The 4,862-nt window shown below is 53.3% G+C and overlaps 1 non-coding gene across 1 annotated transcript in view; it reads left to right on the top strand.

The window, feature by feature from the left end:
- The first annotated feature begins 3,373 nt into the window (after positions 1-3,373).
- The window catches only part of LOC126443415 (small subunit ribosomal RNA), a 1,909-nt gene continuing 420 nt past the window's right edge, over positions 3,374-4,862 (top strand). The window contains exon 1 of the ribosomal RNA XR_007581899.1: positions 3,374-4,862. This exon is cut by the window's right edge and continues 420 nt beyond it. This is a non-coding gene — a ribosomal RNA (small subunit ribosomal RNA).

Genomic DNA, 4,862 nt, shown 5'->3' with positions numbered 1-4,862 from the left:
TGCCTTAACCTAACCCATGTTGTGCCTTAACCTAACCCACGTTGTGCCTTAACCTAACCTACGTTGTGCCTTAACCTAACCCATGTTGTGCCTTAACCTAACCCATGTTGTGCCTTAACCTAACCCATGTTGTGCCCTTAACCTAACCCATGTTGTGCCTTAACCTAACCCATGTTGTGCCTTAACCTAACCCATGTTGTGCCTTAACCTAACCCATGTTGTGCCTTAACCTAACCCATGGTGTGCCTTAACCTAACCCATGTTGTGCCTTAACCTAACCCATGTTGTGCCTTAACCTAACCCACGTTGTGCCTTAACCTAACCCACGTTGTGCCTTAACCTAACCCACGTTGTGCCTTAACCTAACCCACGTTGTGCCTTAACCTAACCTACGTTGTGCCTTAACCTAACCCATGTTGTGCCTTAACCTAACCCATGTTGTGCCTTAACCTAACCCATGTTGTGCCTTAACCTAACCCATGTTGTGCCTTAACCTAACCCATGTTGTGCCTTAACCTAACCCATGGTGTGCCTTAACCTAACCCATGGTGTGCCAACCTAACCCATGGTGTGCCTTAACCTAACCCATGTTGTGCCTTAACCTAACCCATGTTGTGCCTTAACCTAACCCCATGTTGTGCCTTAACCTAACCCATGTTGTGCCTTAACCTAACCCATGTTGTGCCTTAACCTAACCCATGTTGTGCCTTAACCTAACCCATGTTGTGCCTTAACCTAACCCATGTTGTGCCTTAACCTAACCCATGTTGTGCCTTAACCTAACCCATGTTGTGCCTTAACCTAACCCATGTTGTGCCTTAACCTAACCCATGTTGTGCCTTAACCTAACCCATGTTGTGCCTTAACCTAACCCATGTTGTGCCTTAACCTAACCCATGTTGTGCCTTAACCTAACCCATGTTGTGCCTTAACCTAACCCATGTTGTGCCTTAACCTAACCCATGTTGTGCCTTAACCTAACCCATGTTGTGCCTTAACCTAACCCATGTTGTGCCTTAACCTAACCCATGTTGTGCCTTAACCTAACCCATGTTGTGCCTTAACCTAACCCATGTTGTGCCTTAACCTAACCCATGTTGTGCCTTAACCTAACCCATGTTGTGCCTTAACCTAACCCATGTTGTGCCTTAACCTAACCCATGTTGTGCCTTAACCTAACCCATGTTGTGCCTTAACCTAACCCATGTTGTGCCTTAACCTAACCCATGTTGTGCCTTAACCTAACCCATGTTGTGCCTTAACCTAACCCATGTTGTGCCTTAACCTAACCCATGTTGTGCCTTAACCTAACCCATGTTGTGCCTTAACCTAACCCATGTTGTGCCTTAACCTAACCCATGTTGTGCCTTAACCTAACCCATGTTGTGCCTTAACCTAACCCATGTTGTGCCTTAACCTAACCCATGTTGTGCCTTAACGTAACCCATGTTGTGCCTTAACGTAACCCATGTTGTGCCTTAACCTAACCTATAATGTGCCTTAACCTAACCTAAAGTGCGCCGTAACCTAAACTATATTGCGCCTTAACCTGACGCACGTTGTCGCTGAACCTGCTCTGTAATTGTTATGCAACCCGTTAAAGTAGTGTAGTGTTGCCTAACCGCAACCCTCGCAATATAGTTCGCTACTCGCACTGCCCGGTCCCCTGTGTATCGCGTCATGTTAAACACCTTGCAGGTGTTGCTGACTTTCCACATGCTCCTGCTATACACTGTAGTGTGGATAGCAGCAGGACGTACATGCCCCCCCCCCTTCCCCCCTGCCTTCGCAAGCTGGTCGGTGAGAAGTTTGCATGTTCAATGCCCTTCGCATGCCGACGTACTCAGCCTACGTTGTGGTACGGCCTGTCACCTGTCCGCCGATGTACGCAAAACCCACAAACTGTACTGCACATTGCTCCGTATGTACTGAATGATACATCGTGGCCCATGTGACCGTATGACGACAGCGCCTAGCAACGGCGGACCATACAGTCCAAATATTGTGCACGCAGCTACGTGTCGTCTCCCTATAAGAGCTGGATTGCAGTGTGGTACGCCATACAGACGTGTGGGAGGAACGGACGCCCTGGATGGCGATCAGCATGAGCAGTCTGTTGATGTAGTGGAGCGTGTATTCGGACGTAGTCGTCTCTTCTCACACACCGTGATAGCATGTTGCACCGCGTTCCACATCTGCGACATGCTGCAGAGGCGGGCTGACAGTCGTTCGCGCAATGGACACCGCATACGTACGGGGTCTACCTTCCACGTGTTCTCTAGGCGTGCACATGTTGTTGCGTCTATGTGGGCAGACGTAGTGTGTTGTGACACCTGACACAGGCATGCAATACTCGTTGCAAATGGCGATGGACGTGTACGTTTGCTGGTGACGTTACGCAAATGAACAACCGGTAACCCGTTGTGGTGCGGTTGTTCTCGCTAGAGGTGAATCAGTGTTGGCGACGATCGGTCGAGCTATTAACCGGTTGTTTCAGGGATACCCACCATGCCCACGAACGTGAAAGGGGACCCACCATGCCCACGAACGTGAAAGGGGATCTGGGTGTGAGGCGATACGCGGCGGTGGCTGGGTGGGACCGTCCCCGGCCGGTGAGGGGGGGCCGCCCGGCGTGCTGGCAGCGCGGTGCGTGGGCGCACGCGCTACAGCCGGCTGGTGGGGGCGGCCGGTGGCAGGCGCGCCGGCCGACGGACGCGGCAGGCGGCGCAGCTGCGCGCCGGCGCCCCCTGCTCGCGGCGCCTTGCGGCCAAAGTAGGTCCTCGCGGGCCCGGTGCGAAGCGCGGTGGCCATCTGCAGTGTGCTGGTCCGATTGAGGACTTTGTGCGCTGAGGATGCGCCGCCGCCCGGCGCTCGGCGCCGCGACGCCGTCTGCTGCTCGGTCGCCCCAGCGGTTCTCGCAGGTGGTTTGTATCGCAGCTGTGCGGACGTGTTGGCGCGTGCGCTGTGCTGGGAGAGTTCGCTTCGGCACCCAAGTAGGGCTTTTGTCCTTCTGTGGCGCTGGCGTTGGAGCTGCCGGTCACCGTAGGTGGCGCGTGTTGTCTCCCGCCGGCAATGCCACGACAGCACGCTCCCGGGCCTCTGTCGGCAGCGGCAAGCTCAGTTGGGAGCACGGGTGGTCGCACCTAAAGCGTCTACTCGCCTAACTCCGGGCGATTGCGCCTCTCTCGAACCCGACCAAGTACTTAGGACGGCGCTGCGCGCCGCCGGGACCTGAGAGGGTTTCGAGGTGTGTTGTGCAGGGGAGCTCAGCCTCCTCCTGTTTGCAGAATAATTGAGCGGACGCTTGCGTGTTCGCGCGGGCCCCCGGGACACACTCCCGGGCGGCCGGCTGCTCAGCTCTAGTTGACGCAGCTCCCTGGTTGATCCTGCCAGTAGTCATATGCTTGTCTCAAAGATTAAGCCATGCATGTCTCAGTACAAGCCGCATTAAGGTGAAACCGCGAATGGCTCATTAAATCAGTTATGGTTCCTTAGATCGTACCCACGTTACTTGGATAACTGTGGTAATTCTAGAGCTAATACATGCAAACAGAGTCCCGACCAGAGATGGAAGGGACGCTTTTATTAGATCAAAACCAATCGGTCGGCTCGTCCGGTCCGTTTGCCTTGGTGACTCTGAATAACTTAGGGCTGATCGCACGGTCCTCGTACCGGCGACGCATCTTTCAAATGTCTGCCTTATCAACTGTCGATGGTAGGTTCTGCGCCTACCATGGTTGTAACGGGTAACGGGGAATCAGGGTTCGATTCCGGAGAGGGAGCCTGAGAAACGGCTACCACATCCAAGGAAGGCAGCAGGCGCGCAAATTACCCACTCCCGGCACGGGGAGGTAGTGACGAAAAATAACGATACGGGACTCATCCGAGGCCCCGTAATCGGAATGAGTACACTTTAAATCCTTTAACGAGTATCTATTGGAGGGCAAGTCTGGTGCCAGCAGCCGCGGTAATTCCAGCTCCAATAGCGTATATTAAAGTTGTTGCGGTTAAAAAGCTCGTAGTTGGATTTGTGTCCCACGCTGTTGGTTCACCGCCCGTCGGTGTTTAACTGGCATGTATCGTGGGACGTCCTGCCGGTGGGGCGAGCCGAAGGCGTGCGACCGCCTCGTGCGTGCTCGTGCGTCCCGAGGCGGACCCCGTTGAAATCCTACCAGGGTGCTCTTTATTGAGTGTCTCGGTGGGCCGGCACGTTTACTTTGAACAAATTAGAGTGCTTAAAGCAGGCAAGCCCGCCTGAATACTGTGTGCATGGAATAATGGAATAGGACCTCGGTTCTATTTTGTTGGTTTTCGGAACCCGAGGTAATGATTAATAGGGACAGGCGGGGGCATTCGTATTGCGACGTTAGAGGTGAAATTCTTGGATCGTCGCAAGACGAACAGAAGCGAAAGCATTTGCCAAGTATGTTTTCATTAATCAAGAACGAAAGTTAGAGGTTCGAAGGCGATCAGATACCGCCCTAGTTCTAACCATAAACGATGCCAGCCAGCGATCCGCCGCAGTTCCTCCGATGACTCGGCGGGCAGCCTCCGGGAAACCAAAGCTTTTGGGTTCCGGGGGAAGTATGGTTGCAAAGCTGAAACTTAAAGGAATTGACGGAAGGGCACCACCAGGAGTGGAGCCTGCGGCTTAATTTGACTCAACACGGGAAACCTCACCAGGCCCGGACACCGGAAGGATTGACAGATTGATAGCTCTTTCTTGATTCGGTGGGTGGTGGTGCATGGCCGTTCTTAGTTGGTGGAGCGATTTGTCTGGTTAATTCCGATAACGAACGAGACTCTAGCCTGCTAACTAGTCGCGTGACATCCTTCGTGCTGTCAGCGATTACTTTTCTTCT

Source organism: Schistocerca serialis, unplaced genomic scaffold, assembly GCF_023864345.2.
Source record: "Schistocerca serialis cubense isolate TAMUIC-IGC-003099 unplaced genomic scaffold, iqSchSeri2.2 HiC_scaffold_147, whole genome shotgun sequence".
In the NCBI taxonomy this organism is placed as follows: Eukaryota; Metazoa; Arthropoda; class Insecta; order Orthoptera; family Acrididae; genus Schistocerca; species Schistocerca serialis.
Note: the sequence above shows the minus strand (reverse complement) of the source record. Positions and strands in the feature narration are given on the sequence as shown.